This window comes from Lathamus discolor, chromosome 4, assembly GCF_037157495.1.
Source record: "Lathamus discolor isolate bLatDis1 chromosome 4, bLatDis1.hap1, whole genome shotgun sequence".
Taxonomy (NCBI): Eukaryota; Metazoa; Chordata; class Aves; order Psittaciformes; family Psittacidae; genus Lathamus; species Lathamus discolor.
Genome location: NC_088887.1, coordinates 52,750,661 through 52,766,803, shown reverse-complemented (window position 1 = coordinate 52,766,803; position 16,143 = coordinate 52,750,661). Strand labels below are relative to the sequence as shown.

Here is a 16,143-nt window from a genome sequence, read left to right as displayed (position 1 = left end):
GGTAGCAACAATAATAACGATGATAGTAACGATGGCACCAACCACCGGGGGGGCGCGGGGGGGACCGTACGTGCGGCGGGGGGCAGCGCGTGTCCCCGGCCGCGAGGGGCGGCTCCGCTGCTGGGCTCACGCAAGGTTAACGGGGGGGGGGGGGGGGGGAGGGGAGGGGAGGGGGCAGGGCGGAGGCGCCCCCCGCGAGCGTTGCGGGGTGGGCGCGTGCTTTCTCTCGGGGTTAGGGGCGGCTGCGGGACACGTTAACGCACGGCACCAACGGCAGTAACGCGTGGAAGCGAGCGGCACCGGTCACCTGCGCGCTGCAACACCCCTCCATACACACACACACACACGAGGGGCGTTGGCGGCGCGGGGCACCCCCGTGCGGGACATCGGTTGGGGAGGGCGCGGCAGGCTCGCCCCGCACCCCGGCCCCGCTCGCCCCCCGGTGTCTCTGCCTCCCTCCCTCTCCCGGCGGCGGCGGTGTTTGGTGGTGGTGGTGGCGGTGGCGGCGGCGGCGGCGGGCCCCGGTCGCGGCCGGCTCCCCTCAGCGCCGCTCCCGCCGCCGCCGCGCGCCCGCACGGTCCCATCCAGCCAAGCGCCCGCCCGCCGGCTGTAAAGCCGCGCGGAGCGGCAGCACCTCCCGACCCGCCATTCCGCCCCAAAACTTTCCGTTTTCCCCTTCCCACTCTCCGGGACTTCCTTGTGCCGCCTGTGCGCGCGGAGGGGGAGGAGGAGGCGTGTGCGGCGGCGGCGGCGGCGAGGGGGGATTTACAGTCTCCTCGCAGGCTGGCCGGGACCCCGGGGGAAGAGGAGTTGCACCATGCGCGGCAAGTGAGGGGAAAGTCTCTGCCAGCGCCGCCCGCAGAAGTTGAGGCTTTCCCCCGCCGCCCGCGGGAGCTGTGCCTTTAACGCCCGCTGAGCGAGGTGAGTTTCCGAGGCGGATTATTCATCCCGGGGACCCTTTTTTTTCCCCTTCTCTCTCTTTTTTTTCCCCTTTCTTACTCACTCTGAGGTGACAAACGTCCTTCCCCGACAGCCCCCCGAGCGGAGCCCAGCCCGGGGCCGGGTCCCGCTGCCCCGTTTCCCCCCCCCGCCCCAGCCCGCCCTGGCCTGGGGTGGGACGGGGGGGGGGTCGCTCAGCTGTTAGGAGGAAGTTTTTTGGACCTGGGCGTTTTGGGGTGTGCTGGTTGTAGGTTTATTTTTTTTGGGGGGGGTGGGGAGCGTTGGGCTGAGGCGATGTGTGTGGGGCTGTCGTCTCGGCGGCGGGTGTGCGTTCATCTGCCCCCGAGAACACCGACCCCCCCACCCCGGGGGGGGGCAGTTTCTGGAGCGGGTCCCTACTTCTGAGGTAGTATTTTAAAAATGTATTTTTTCTTACAAAAAAAAAAAAAAGGAGAACTGGTGGGGGTGGGGGTGGGAAATGCGAGGTATTCACGCTCAAGTGTGGAGTTTGCAGAGCACGGGTGGGGGAGGGGATCCCATTCATCGCCAGGGCTTGAATCAGCAGCGGGCGGAGGGGCCGGTCGCTCCGTACATCGAAGTTTACTTCCAAGTAGGTAAACAAGTTACACCCCCCCCCGCTTGGCCCCCGCCTCCTGCCAGCACCCCCACCTCCCCCGGTGCACTGTGCTGCTGCCCACCCGGGTCCCGGGGCTGCGGGCTGCCGGAGGGGCGGCGGTGCTGCCGGGGGAGCCCCGGGGCGGGGGGACTCACACGGGGACTGGGCGCTGTAGGCTGCAGACCTGTTGCACACCGGTTGCACGCCCGTTTGCTCACTCCAGGCCGGCGTGGCCAGCGTCGGTGCGGTCTCCGCAGGGGAGGGGGCAGGCGGTGGGTGCAGCCACCCGCCGGGCGGGAAGCTGGTGGACACCTTTCTCGCTGCTGCTGTCATCCGGCAGAGCCTGTTCCCCATTTTGTGGGGCTGGTTTAATCTCGGCGGTTGGTCTGATATTTCGGTGCGGTGCGCGGCTCGGCACTGGTGTGGTGTGATGTAAAGCGAATGACCCTTGACCTATTTAATTATATGTTGTTGGGTGCTCGAGGAGACATCCTGCACAGCACAAAAAGGGGAAAAAACACAAAGCCACACCCTAGAAGTTAGGCTTGCATATTAATTTCTCAAACTCGGTGTGTAGGCTGAATAAAGGCTTTCCTTTATGTTGTCTTAACATGTCTGTTGCTCTTCTCCGCAAGGATTTGTACAGCGTTTTTCCTTTCTTGACGCACAAGTCTTAAAGTGTAGATGTGTGTGTGTTGGTGGGGGAGGGGAAGTGGTCTGTTTGGTGGAGCTCATTGAGTGTTTCATGGAAAAAGAAAATATTGCAGCATAATGTTGCAGAAAACTGAACTACCCCATTGAAAAGGGTGCTCCTCAAGCGATTATTTGAATAAAATGGAGTGTAAAATTAAAATTTCAAGACTGGTATTTTAGGCTAGTAGTATAAAAATAAGTATATTGTGCCAGAGGGAAATCTGATTGTAGGTAATAAATACAAGGTCTTTACTCGTGACAAATACGTTGTCACATCTTTCTTCCTTAGCCCATTTATTTGCTATCCTTTAACCGAGACTGCTGGAGTGGCACATATAAGATTTAACATAATATACCTTGCTTACCATGTCACTGCGAATGCTGGATTTGGGCCTCTTCCTTTCCCATGGTTAGCGTACTGTCACATACAGAGTCACTGGGCAGGTTTTGAAGTAAATATATTAATTCTGTGGTAGCAGATGTTGGCAAGAGAATGGGATTGTCCTGGTGTGTTTCACTGTTGGTTTGTTTTTTGTTGGTGGTTAAAAATATGTTACACCTTTCTTGGGCTGCACGGTGGGGATATGAGCAGAACTGCTGTAGTCTTCTCAGTTTAGCACCTTCAGTGAGCTAAGCAACAACCAAGATTTAATTTCCCCCCAGGATGAAGAAATGCATTTGAAAAGCAAAAAGGATTAAAAAATAGAGATTCATGTAAACACTGGCAGCCGCATGACTATCCGAATCTCACAAGACCAAACAAAACCCTTTGCAGATAAGTTTTAATCAGAATACATCCTCTGCCCTTCGCTGCCCAATGAAGTAAGATAACTCCAATGTCCTCTGCCATGCTGCTGCGCTGTGTTGTGTGGTGAGTTGTTCTTTTCAGGAGGTAGCAGGTATTCTCTGCAATAAGCGTATTGGAGGAGCAAAAATACATTTAATCCTTCATGGGGAAGGGGGATGTATTTGTGCCTGGAATTGTCAGGCTTCGGCTTCTCCAGTTTGCCCAGTTTTAGTCCTGTCGTTGGTTTGCAGATGGTGTTTTCCCATTTCTGTGAGGACAGGGTCAGAAGTAGACCTGCTCTCCACTTGGTGTGCCTAACTAGTTGCCCTGTGCCTCCTGGAAGAGCTTCCTGAACGGAGACTCCTCTGGTGGCAGGAGCTGTCTTTAAAGGCCTATGTCCCTGAGCTTGGAAGGAGTAGAGAATGTCCTTCACTGCAGATGGGACATTGTTTCATGGTAGCTAAGTCAGCAGTGTGATACACTTAGGATTTAGTGCTATGCTGCATTTGGCTCATTGTGGAGATGAGGCTGGAAAACCCATCTCAGGGCTTCAGCCTGGTAATTGCTGTAGATAGCGTGTGGGTGCATGTCTTGGTGCCTTTAGCTCTGGCTGTTTTATGTTGGCTACTGTTGGAGTCCAGTGTTAGAATTCATGCTGTAGTTGGTGGTGAACTGCTGTTTATATTTTAGTAGTGCCAAGGGGGTCCCCTTTCAAATCAGGGATATTTTGGGAATATTGTGGACAACAGCTCTTGCCCTGGTAAGGTTGTAATGTGGGGTAAGTGAGGGAGACAAGAAGTCAGGAGAGTAAATGGTGAAAAAAACTGACTCAGGGGAACAGCAGCTGATTGTAGTGCCTTGTCTGTGGGACAGCAGTATGACCTCAGCTGGTAGGAGAGATGAGAGTTGTTAACACCTGGCAGGGCTGCTGTCGATAAATTGCTGCTCTGTGCAAAGAGGGTGCTGGCGTCCCTTTGCGTTCGTGATGTGTGATCCGTATGCTGGGTCCTCTTTACTATTCCTCTTCTAATTCTTATCGTTACTTCAGATTACGTATACAAGCCTGCCTACAAAACCATCAAGGTTTTGTAAGTCTTGAGGGCAGATTCTTTTTTTTTTTTTTTTTTTTTTTTTTTCAGAATCTTCAGAATGAGTTAAGGTGGAAGTAATTTTGTAAACTCTTTCTCAGCTGCTAAATTAAACTCCATTCCCTCTTCCCCTCCCTCATCTTGCCTATTTATAGTTTGGAGGAAATAGTTGACCTCTTTACAGCAAGAACCCAGACCCCCTGGGTGCCATTTATAGGTTTCTACCAAATGGCCTACTTGGACAAGTTGGTTGAAATTAAACAAAAACATTGGAACTACAGCTCTACATGGAATAGCAGACTTCCTCTCAGTACAAAATCTGTCATTTTAATGGTACTGAAACAAACATCCAAAGGTAAAAAATGGGCCTTAGGTTTTCTTTGGTAGACGAGAATACTTAAAAGGCCGCTTTTTTTGTGACAGTCTGGTCATTAACATAATGGAATTTCTTTTAAGAATGACTGTGTTTTGTTTTACAAACACAAGAAGTTCTCCAAAGTTAGGGCTGTGTAAAAGCTAGGGGGAAATCAAAGAAGGTTGCTCAGTCTCATAAGAAAAGGTCATAATTTCTTACCCGTTTTCTTCTTGTGTAGAGATCTTATCCTAGATGGAGATTTATAAATTACAGTTACTGATGTTTAGTAATTCCATGGAAACACAAAATTTCTTCTGCTAGCTTAACTGAAAGCAAGATGAACTATGGGTACATGACTTTTCAAAGGTTAAGGAGCATGGGCATCTTGCATCACTCTTCTTGTGCTTATATGTATTTGGTTTTAGTGATACTGATGCCTTAAAAATATTGGACCCTAGAAGCAGATACTGAATTTCCTCATTTGTTGAGTGTATGGGTGTGCATGCAGTCTGTGTATTGCCTCTGTAAACCTCTGTCTAGATCTCAGCCACCAGTTCCTTTCTTTACTCTAGGTTACTAGTATGCCTTCAGGAGGAAAAAGAGGCTTCAGTTAGGCATATCTGATGATTTGGCTTCCATTTTTATAATTTTTCTTATAATCTCGTTGACTTTACACAATAAAAGGATATCACCGTGTTTAACCCCATTTATAGACCTTCTCTATTTGTGGCATAGACAGTCAATGCATGTCTGCTTGTCCTGTTTAAATTAGAGTGCGTGTAAAGATGTATAATTTTATATGAAGTTACAGCATGATTTTATGCCAAGAATTCTGTAGTACCCATGCGGTATGGAATCATGACAATAGCACCTGTAGTAAGAAGAAGCAGTTATTTTGAGTTTTTAGCTAAGCACATTGCCTAAATGCAGTCTGGCTTGGGTGTTGGATCTTGCTCATTTGCTGTGAGAAGTTAATCAGTGCATTAAACACGTGGACAAAACAGTGCTTCTTGATGCTTAGGTGACACGACTTGTGGCCTGTTTATGAACAGACGAGTAGCACTAATAACGTGTAATAACTGTGTATATATATACTCATCAAAATACTTCTGTCTAATTAAGTGCTGAGTTTTATTGACTTTGCCATTGGAGGGTGAAACAAGGCTTTTTAAAAAGCAGTGTTCTCCATTAATATGTAACGGTTGCTCTATACATCACTCTGCCATTCAAAACATGATTGCATTTACTGACCTAAATTTCATTTAAGCTCCTAATTCTTAGTTACAGTTTAACCTCTTACTACTATGTAGTGGGTTTAGAATGTGTTTTGTTACATAAAACCATAATTTCATAAGGTGGAAAGATGTGATTTTATTTTTTCCTATTGAAACACAACTTTCCCATAACTGCAGTGAATTATAGATAGAGCAAAGAAGCCATGTTTTTTGCTTAGGCATTCAAAATACTTAGAAAATATCCTTTGACATTATGTTCAAGAAAACAAAGGGGATTTTCTTTTGGTGGGTAGATTCAGTTTGTCATTCTGCAGAATAATATGTTTGTTGTACTCCTTTTTGAAGGCAGCAAGCTGCGCTGTATATGCAACTTTTTCTTCTGCTGTACTGTGCTGTGTAGCACTATCAGCTCTTCATTAACCCTCTACCATTAAATGAAAACTCTGCAGAATATTCTCTGTAGTTCAAAAGAGAAGCCAACTATTTATGATTTATATTTCTGAACAGAATAATCATGTTACAGTAGCACCGCTGACAGGAAGCTGTTGCACTGTTAGGATTAACATATATACAGCTGTTGTTGTGTTTTGTGTTTTGAAATATCCACTGATGAGTTTGTGCTGATTTCAACACAACCCTGTAGCCTACAGCAAAATCATCGGAAGAATGTTCTTCCAAAAGAATTGAGTGTACAGTTAATATATACATGAGATTTTCATAAAGTGAAGCAAAAATATGGATATATACATTTTTGTTTGTTCCCCCCCCCCCCCCAGTCCACGTATGTTGGTAATTCATGTTGGAATTGCTACAACCATATGATTACTTGAGTGCCATTTAGCAGCTAGGAGTTGCTTGTTGTCTGTGCCAGTAGGTTTAGTCTAGTTGCTGCTGGCAGAGGGTATGTGTGTATCCAGAGACCCATTAGTATTAAGACTTCTGTTAGCACATAGTCTCAGGTGGGATTGTTGACCAGCAATTAATTTAACAAGTATCAATTGTTTAAAATGAGCTATACAAATTGCCCTCTCTGTGTACATGTGCATGTATGTATATGTACATAGGCAGCCTTAAGGTCGTCTGATGAGGACGCTTTGGAGGAATAAAAGGAGTCGCCCTGAGGTTGGAGAATGGATCAGGATGCAGTGGATAGGCTCTGAAACCCTGAACTGGGGTATGCTCAGGCTTCAGGTTCTAGTCAGCAACACCTGAGGTGGTGCAGAGCCAGTGAAATGGATGTAGGACTGGGCCAGGCCGGATGTCAAGTTTTGGGAGAAGGTGAGGTGCAGCACGCTTTAATTATGTGCTTGCTGAAACGGGGCAAAGTCAGGAGTGGAGTCAGGAGTGGATACTATGCATCTGGCTGAGCAGGAGGTGACAGCTGGGGTACCATTTGTAGCTGAGGGATGCATTCAAACTTCAGAGTTGTAATATCTTCAATTTTTTTCCCTCCTTTTTTTTTTTTTTTTTTTTTTTCCTTCTTTCTTATTTTATTCTGTTTGGTTTTTGGTGGCTGTTAGAGGTAAAATCTCAACCCTGATCTCAACAGAGAGATTGAGGCAAAATTACCCCTTCCCTAGCATTCTCCACAGAGAGGGTTGAGCTTTGCTGACAGGGTAAGACAGAGAATCCAAGCACAGTGCCTGTTCGTATTGTGGGGGATTAGTTTCCAACGTTATCTATCTGGTGCTTTTTACAGTCGCAAAACAAACTTAACTCTTCTCATGGCCATTTACATGCATGCATGAGTTGGACTTCTAGGAATACATTTGGTTACAGAATTGATTGAAAGATACCAAATCTTTTCTGTTTTTTTTTTCAGGAGCTATTGTTAGTGCTTCCAGTTGTATGTGCTCAGCTCTCTTTCACTGTAGCTTAACTTTGACTGCTAGTTTTTTTTACTTTTCTGATTGAGGTTTATCCTTTTAATGTAAGAGCTCTTGTAGTTCTATGTAGTTAATATAGTTTACTTTTTAATTTATTGACTTTAAAATAATGTAATCTGGAAGGCACAGACAAAAGGCAGGCTTGAGGATTATTCTAATGAGGAACACTTCTTGCTTCCTATCCAAGTTCTCAAAAATGAAAGTAAAGAACAGGAGCATGTATATTTTTAATAGCATTTATGGTGTTCACAAGGCAGATTTTGTGTCATTGTGTGAAAGCTGCTCAAGGTTTCTTCATTTTGACTGTTTACTACTTTTTGTGTTGATGGTCTTATAAATTAGCATTGTTAATAAGTTGTATTTGTAGGAATCTGGTTTGATATTTAAAAACCCCAAACGCTTGGCTCTGATACTTGTGCTTGTATTCATAAGTATCTTACATAACCAGTTAATTTAAATGAGCCAATTAGTTTAAAACTAGTGCATGACGGTGTATCATAAAAATTGATCCAGCTTCTTTCTCTCAGGATTTTATGTGCTTGGAAAAAGACATAAGTTGAAAGGATGGCCCTAAATATGATACTAGAGTGGAAGGAAAGAACCTATTTATTATACATAGCACAAATTTACTAACGCATTACCATAATGGTTACTTTTGCTGCTGATGAATGAAATCAACTTTTCTGGGGGACCACCATCATGTTTTTACTACCTAGTCTGGTACTGTTGGGTAGAGGTTAGGAAAAAACCAGAAATCAGCTGTTCCTGATGGGTAGTTTACAAGGAGGAGGAAGAAGAGTGGGTGTAGGTTATCTCAGAAGTTCTATCCTGCAGACCATGAAGTAGCCAATGAATTTTTTTTTAGGAATTTTCTGAACTGTATTTTTTTTGTCCTGGCTAAAATGACATGCTTTCAGAACACTTATTCCTGTGCATTTCTTCAGTGTTATGATGGTAGTGTATGTGGTATGTGGGTATTTCCTAATATGTTAGTGGTGTTTTGTGTCTGTTTTTTTTCTAATGTTTTTTATGTTTGTGTGCGTATGTGCTCACTGCTGGAGTAAATGTTGTATTTTAAATTTTGCTTTAGGTCAACAAGAAATTCTTCATTGTATCTTTTACATTATCAGCAGCATATATTTTGGTTTAAAAAATACACTTGAAACATGGAAGGGTTCTGTGTTCTCTAATGGCAACATGTTAAATGCAATTATACATTGTCAATTTGATCATACTTGGTGAATGGTGGCTTTGTAAATAAGGTCTATTGTGCATAGCAGGTGTTTGTGTATATGGAGTCCAGTGTGAAAGAGATTTAAATACGTCTTACCAAAAATTTTGTGACCTGTATCCTGTACATATTTAAAAAGTGTTCAGATAATTACAGTCAATACTTTTGTAGTGATTTGTTCCTATATTTGTATTGCCATAAGATTATTTTGAAGTAAAACAGTTTTCCTTTGAATTTTTGAATATATATCTATTAAAAGAAAAAATCTGTTCCTTAGCATGTTTACAAGACAGTTGATAGGGCACTCCTTTCCACAGCCAGATAAATCATTTATGTTCTGCTTATAGTGAAATGTAAATGATTTATCTGCATACCATCCTACAGAACTACTATGAAGATTTTATTAATGACTAGTTTTGAAGAATTTTAAAGGCCGAAGCGCTTTCTCAATTTATTTTGTTGCTAGTTCATTAAAAAGCGTGACTATAAAATTCTGTTTATTCAAGTCTAATTCCATTTTCTATCAAATTATAAATTAGGATAGCAAAGTATCAAAAGAAAATTAAGAGATAAAGTTTGGAGTTAGAAATAATTATTGTTTTAGTTTGTTAATCTTCTGTTAATCTGTATATTAGTTTCTTGGCTATCAGTTGGGTGTAGGGTATTAGATTGCCTCTGAACAAGCCTCTGTTGGGTTTTTCCAACCTTTTTTTTATTGCTTTTAAAACGTTTATACTCTTCTTTCCTCCCCACCCTTCGCCCCAGAAAACCTATTGGAGTTTCCAGTGGAGTTTAAGAGATTACATTTTAATGGATATTTTCTGTGTTTCGTAGTTGTTCTTTGTCGGCAACATGGGCAGCACCATCAAGGACAGAATTGATGATACATTTATGTTCTGAACATCAACAAATCCTGTTATAGCTATGGCCTGGTACTGGAAAAACATACGTGGTGTGTGCGGGAGACTTCTAGGATCAGGCCTTATATGATGGCACCACAGATTCTTGACTGATTAAGTGAACGTTTCTGAGCCTTTTTTAAAGCGGCGCGTGACGTGATTTTAGCTTTTATCATAACAGTCAATGTTCTTGTAATGGAACAGAGATTGTGGTGTCCCTTTCCTTTCCTGTAGCCCACAGAAGTAGTCTTTTTTGTATGGCATAACTTCCACAATCTATTTTGAATGCCATTCTTATCTGAATCCTCACAAGGTTCTTTGAAGTTTGTGTAGCTGATAAACATGAAGTTGAGATTTAGAGCGCAGTTTCTTTAAAATGTGCAGGAGCTGCATTGGCTATGTTGAAATTGACTTAGGCTTAGTGTTTTGCAGTATAATGTAAGAGGTAGCAATTTGAGGTTGCAAACGCATACATTGAAAAGAGACCAGCTTAGATGGATGCTTGGAAGCTATGACTTTTTTTCGGTCAACTGCCCTTAGTTTTTCAGGCCAGCCACATCAAAAGGGCTAAATAGCCAGCAGTAGCCACATCTAAAGCAGCTGGCAAGCAGTGGTAGCACGCTCTCATCGTAGCCAGTCATGTATAGTCTCAAGATTATGTTGCCAGCTGTGACCTACCATGTAAGAAGCCCGACATGTCAAGTCCAGCACCTGATCCTTGCGTTTTGTGTAAGGGTGATGAGTACCATACACTCCATTGAGACCACGTGCCAGCCTTCCCACACAGCAATAGATAACACCCTGTGAGTTTCATGTTGGCTGGAGGCCAGAGCTGTACTTTCTCTAATCCCTTCTGCGATGAGTCTCAGCAGTCTGGCTCTCACTGTTTTGTACAGACCACAGCACTGTGCCTACCTCAGCTGGGCAAAGCCTCTGGAGATGGGAGTCCTGCAGCTAGCTTGGCTGACATCAGGGAGGCTTGGTTGAAAGGCGGAAGGCAGAAGTCTGACAGTGTGTAGTGCAGTGATTCATCCTTCATATTAGATACTGGCTATAGAAAGAAATAGGAAGGTTTTTGCTCCTAAAGGCAAAAAAAAAAAAGCCCCACCAAAACCAAACCAATATCGAATGAGTATGTTTGTATATTGGTGATGTGGTGTATGTGTTTTTTACACATTTACTTTTTTTTTTTTTTTTCCTTTGGGGTGGTTGCTCTGTGTTTATCAACAGTGGATAAGGAAAATTACACAGAAGGGACATTAAGTTTATTTTTCTAACATTAAAAATAATTTTTCTGACTCAAACTTTTCTCATTTAATGACTCAAACATTCTACAAATAGTTGTTTTACATAAATATATAATTATTTATGCTGTTAGCATTGTCTTAATTGTTATTTTTGGTTTTGGAAATATGTACGGTTATTTCGCTGGTGTCTCAAGTGGAGTGAGTATCTTGCCAGTCTATTTAACGTGCTAACGTACGTGGGAAAGTATGCCCTGTGGCCTGAGACATCATGTATGTATTTGCCAATTGCCTCAGTCTTTTAATTTCTGCTTGTATGCATTGCATTTGGTTAGGTTAAATTTGTTATTGATTTCAACTGTTTGCAAATATTCTACTGACAGACCGTTTGCTTGTGTCTCCTTTGAGCCAGCATTTTACCTCATTAGTTTATGGATGTGTTCTTTTGAATGTTAGCCAAATGCATTCATAAAACCAGTAAGATTAAAAGAAAGGAGAAGTAGGAGAGCTGTGTGACCTATTATTTATAAACAATGTTATGAAACTGCCTTTCATGGTTTGACTCTCCTATTTTTTTCAAGTTTTCCTCTTTTATTCTGTCCGTTTCTCTGAGCTTCCCATTGTATACAGCCGTTTTCTCAGATGTTCTCATTTTCTAATTGCTTTTTCTTTGTTTTTTTTTTTTTTTTGTACATTCTTGTTTAGTTTGTGAAGACTAAAGCTAGTAGGTAAATAATGGCAGTTCTACAATTCTGTAGTTTCAGACTGTGGCTTGCAAGCTACTAGGGAACACATGGACTGGGTTTTGAGAGATCTTGGGAGGGGGAAGGAAGGAAGTCCATTGTAATTCTGTTCAAATTCTCTGTACAAGGTATCTTTATAGGTCCACAAATTTAAATAGATTAAACCCCACCGATCTAATTATATTCTGAACTTCTTGAGGATGTGATGATATCTGTTTTTATGACTTAGTGCTTTGTGGGTGTATATATCATTATGCAAGTAATAGTCTTTGTTTTCACAGAAGGTAATTTATACCAACATTAAATTTTGGCATCGGTTTTGTTACATTGTATGGATTTTTATGAAAACATCCCTTCGCTTTTGTACGTCTGTGATCAGTATTCTCTGATAGAACACAGATCTGGCTGATCTTCAGTTGCACAAAGAATAGTCTAGAGAAAAGCATTTGGATTCCCTTAGTTTGTGTTTATCAGGTCTGTCATACAGCAAGCCCGCTCTTTTCATTTCGGGGGGAGGGGTTTATGCAGTACTGGTTTTATTTTTAGACTCCAGCCATCTATGTATGGAACCACTGCATTTTAGTACATCCAAATTTTTGTATCATAAGATGTCAGGAATTTTGTTATTTGATGTTACTACATATCTGTTCTCTCCTCTGCTTGAGAGCAGCACTCCTTGCTAATGTTAAGAGGGGTTACGAGAGGAGGTGTGTGTGGTGAGAGTGGGGGTGGGAAGTAAAACAGGCTCTGGCTGTTTACACATTCCAGGCAACCATAGATCTGCTCTCTTTGAGGCCTGAAATATTTTCCTTTTCACTATCAGTCTTGCAGATCTGGGGTATTTGGGCACATTGCCAATAAAAATAAATAGTTATGTGTTAATCTCTTAGATTGAAATGTAATAAACTGTATTTTACCTTTTTGTGTGTGTGTTTAACGATTTACAGCACTTTGAAATTAGAATGACATTTTTAGAAATACAGAAAACTGTGATTATTGCTATACTTTCTTCAAGAATTGCCTATAAAAGGACAAAATAAATTTTACTCCTTCCTCCTTGCTAGTTTATTCCAAAGGGAAAGTCGCGTAATCAAAATATTTTTGCTAACTAGATTTTCTGTTTTCAGCATGATAACCTTTGGCTCAAGGAGCTGGTGACGAGTTCCTCTTTCTCATTTCCATGTACTGTGTGTATGTACATGCATTTCTTTCATTTATTTTGAGGTGGCTTTAGTCTGCTTTGTGGCCTTCCATTTGATTATTCTGGTTTCCAGCACTTGTGCTTCAGAGTTCTGATGAAATCAGATACACAAAGCCATCCACCTGCCCGTCTCTTTTTTTCTTTTTTTTTTTTTTTATGTGAATATTGGAAATAATTTCCTGCAGCCTTCACTAACAGAGTGAGCAGACAGACAGATGAATAATGATTTCTTCCAAGTTCTGCATAATGTAATGAACAGACCTTCTGTTTATTATTATTTATTATCGATGTTTGTATACATGTGATTTCCTTCCCTGAAGCTTGCTTTCCTGGGTTTCTTAAAGCTGTATGCTCTGTGCCATTATTGTTTTTTCCCAAGTGGTGCATTAATGCCAGTGTCACTCCAGCAGCTTGCTTTGTTGCTGGGACTTGACATGGCTCAACTTTTTATTATTTCTGCTTTCTAGGTAAAATTTGTTGCCCTCCAGAAATATTTCCCTATAATTATGACACAAATTACAAGAGAGTGCCATGGAGATAACAGCTGTTACCTTCAGTCTTAAGACCACTAGCACATGCACTGCAAAAAGTATTTCATATTGTACAGCCTTTTTCCCTAAGACAGTTAATTGCTGAAAACATCCTTGCATAGCTGTGACTGTCATCTAATTGGTGTTTAGCGGCATTAAACTGCTTTGGAAAAGCTCTAGGCTATTGCAGCTAGACCACTAGCAACTTGGATAAACACATGGTAATATCTCTCTCTTGACTATGTTTTCAGGAACGAAGTAGCGCTCTTGTCATGTAGCGACCTGGATCTAAAGCCAGAGGTTGTTTGGGGTCGCTGTCAGGTGAGATCAGACTGTTGAGTTTAACCTAAATAGAAGTAAACACGTAAGGTTACATACACCTCATTATTTCTGTGCTTTTATGGCACACTCAAGACTGTTTGTACACTGGCTATGGCTCATGATGATTATGTTCTTTATAACTTGTGTCTCTAGCATATGTGCTAGGTGGATGCTTTAAGAGGCCAATGTTTCTGAATATAGGTATCTAAAAAAGTGGCTTGGTTTTCAGAAGCTTTGGGTAGGTACAGTTCCAATTGAAATGAGAGGAATTAGTGGCTGCTTAGTGCCTGGATAAGTAATCAGTCAATACAGGGGTGCATCGTAAAATTCTGACAACACATGTTCACCTACTTTTTCACCCATGTTAAAGTAGTATTTTAAAAAGTGTTTTAAAGAAGAAGGTCCTACCAAGTGAGTACTGCCAATCTGTAAATAGATTTTATTTTTTTCAATCTTTATTTTTTCTTCAAAGGACAGAATTTGGTTGTAACACTCAGAAGCAGCTCCTCACATATAAAATATGGGTGACTGTATGAAGGTAGTGTATAGTTTGTCTTAGAGGGTCTTTACTGTAAATTGATAAAAAGTTTGTTTCCCATATGTTTAGTTTTATTTAACAAACGTAGTGGGAACATGTATTATTATTGTAGCGATGGTTTGATTTAGTATTATTACAAATATTTCCTTCCTTAAAAAACATGAAAACATGTTTTGTGGTTGGAATAGTAGGAATTGGGAGCCTTGTTCTTTTTTAAGCAAATAAAACCCCTAAAAAACCAAGAATATGAGGTATAGTGACCTCGTGTAAATAACCCCCAAATGCTTCTGAAAATGAAACAGATTTCATATCGGTTACGTGTATAAATATCTAGAAATGAGTAGTGTCAGATTATGAAATTTACTATATAGGAATTATATGCAATTTGCACAGGCTTGGTGGTTGTTTGTTTGTTTTTTTTCAGTAGCTTAGAAATATCAGCAAGATATTTGAGGAGAATTTAGTGGAAGATATTAATTAAAAGAAATCCAGTGTGATGAGTGGTTCTTGTCCACAGACAATTGAGGACCTGTAAAATAGTAGCTTAGGCTTCCCTTTAATTTCTTTTTCTTCTTGTTTAGGTTGAGAATGTGGGCTTATATGAAGCGTATTCTAGGCTGCATAAATATTGACAATTTTAAGCCACAGAAAATATGATTTTTTTTGTTTGTTTTTTTAGATATACATTTAAAGTTTCTATTATCTTTTTGGCTAATAACAACAGTCTTTGACAGCTGATTATAATGTAACAAGTTTTCTTTGTTGACCTAGCAAAACAGCCTGGGGTTGTTCAGCACTACGGATACTACTTACGTACTTTATTTACAATTGTTAATTAGTACTTATTATTTTTTGTTTCACAAAATTTCCTAGGAATCTTATTTATGAATCTGCCTCATGCAGTAAAAAATAAGTGGACAATGGGGCCCTGTCACAGGAGCATGCAGGTTGTGATGAAAAGGGGGCGTTGTCGTACTTCATTTTCTTTCCTCCACCCCAGCTGATCAATGAGTAATAGATACAGTAACATAGTTGTACTGGCATTTAACTCTATATTGTTATGGGTTCAGATTAGGAAGGAATCCCACCTTCCCTGTAAATGTGAACAGTCAAGGTATAGTTTCAATAGACCTTTTGTAGTTAAGTAATTGTAAGCTAAAGAAAAGGACTATAGTACAGTCCTTGCAGGAGGAACATGTCGCCCAACCAATGGTTCTTTTGTTTGGTTTTGTTTTGTTGTTGTTTTTTTTTTTTTTTTTTGTCTTTTGCAGCTGCTGTTTCAGAAAAGTTTCTCTCATGATTGGTTTCATGATTTTTGAATGTGATAGTTTCAAAGACTATTCTAGGCTAGCCTGCTTCCTGTGAAGAGTGGTATTTAGTGAGGTGCTTGTATATGCTACATTGTGCTGGTGAGAAATAAATTGTGTTTTGATCCTGCAGACATTGCTTCGCTTATTGAGTTTTGTGTTCCTGGGGGTGGAGAGGGCGAGAGAGAGAAGCAAACAGTGCTGTTTCAACGTGGTTTTATTGGAGGGAGAGGCATGCATGCCACCTTTCCCCCCGGTTCTTATCAGTGGTAGGTCTGGTTAAGGCTGGTAGCAAAACAGTAGCTTAGAGAGGCTGTGAGCTCTTGGAAGGTAAGCATTTACACAGCACTGGTTTTCAGCCTTTAATTGGGAAGCGGCCTTTCTGAAAGAGGAAATTGGTTCTGCAAGTGTTAAGAAATTGCTACAAATAGTCATGTTGATGCTGCTTTAAAAAAGACACAAACAAGCAGAAGTAAACCAAAGCAAAAAAAAAAAAAAAATCCAAAAAACCAAACCCTCAATATCCCTCA

General features: G+C 41.6%; 1 protein-coding gene across 3 annotated transcripts in view; it reads left to right on the top strand.

The window, feature by feature from the left end:
* The first annotated feature begins 511 nt into the window (after positions 1-511).
* The window catches only part of TBL1X (transducin beta like 1 X-linked), a 196,343-nt gene continuing 180,711 nt past the window's right edge, over positions 512-16,143 (top strand). For 2 of the 3 annotated variants that reach the window (XM_065677477.1, XM_065677473.1), the window contains exon 1: positions 512-921. The gene's annotated coding sequence lies outside the window, so the exon portion shown is untranslated. Of the gene's footprint in view, positions 922-2,911; positions 3,120-16,143 lie in introns of all 3 variants that reach the window. The other variant, XM_065677474.1, reaches the window with a different exon arrangement.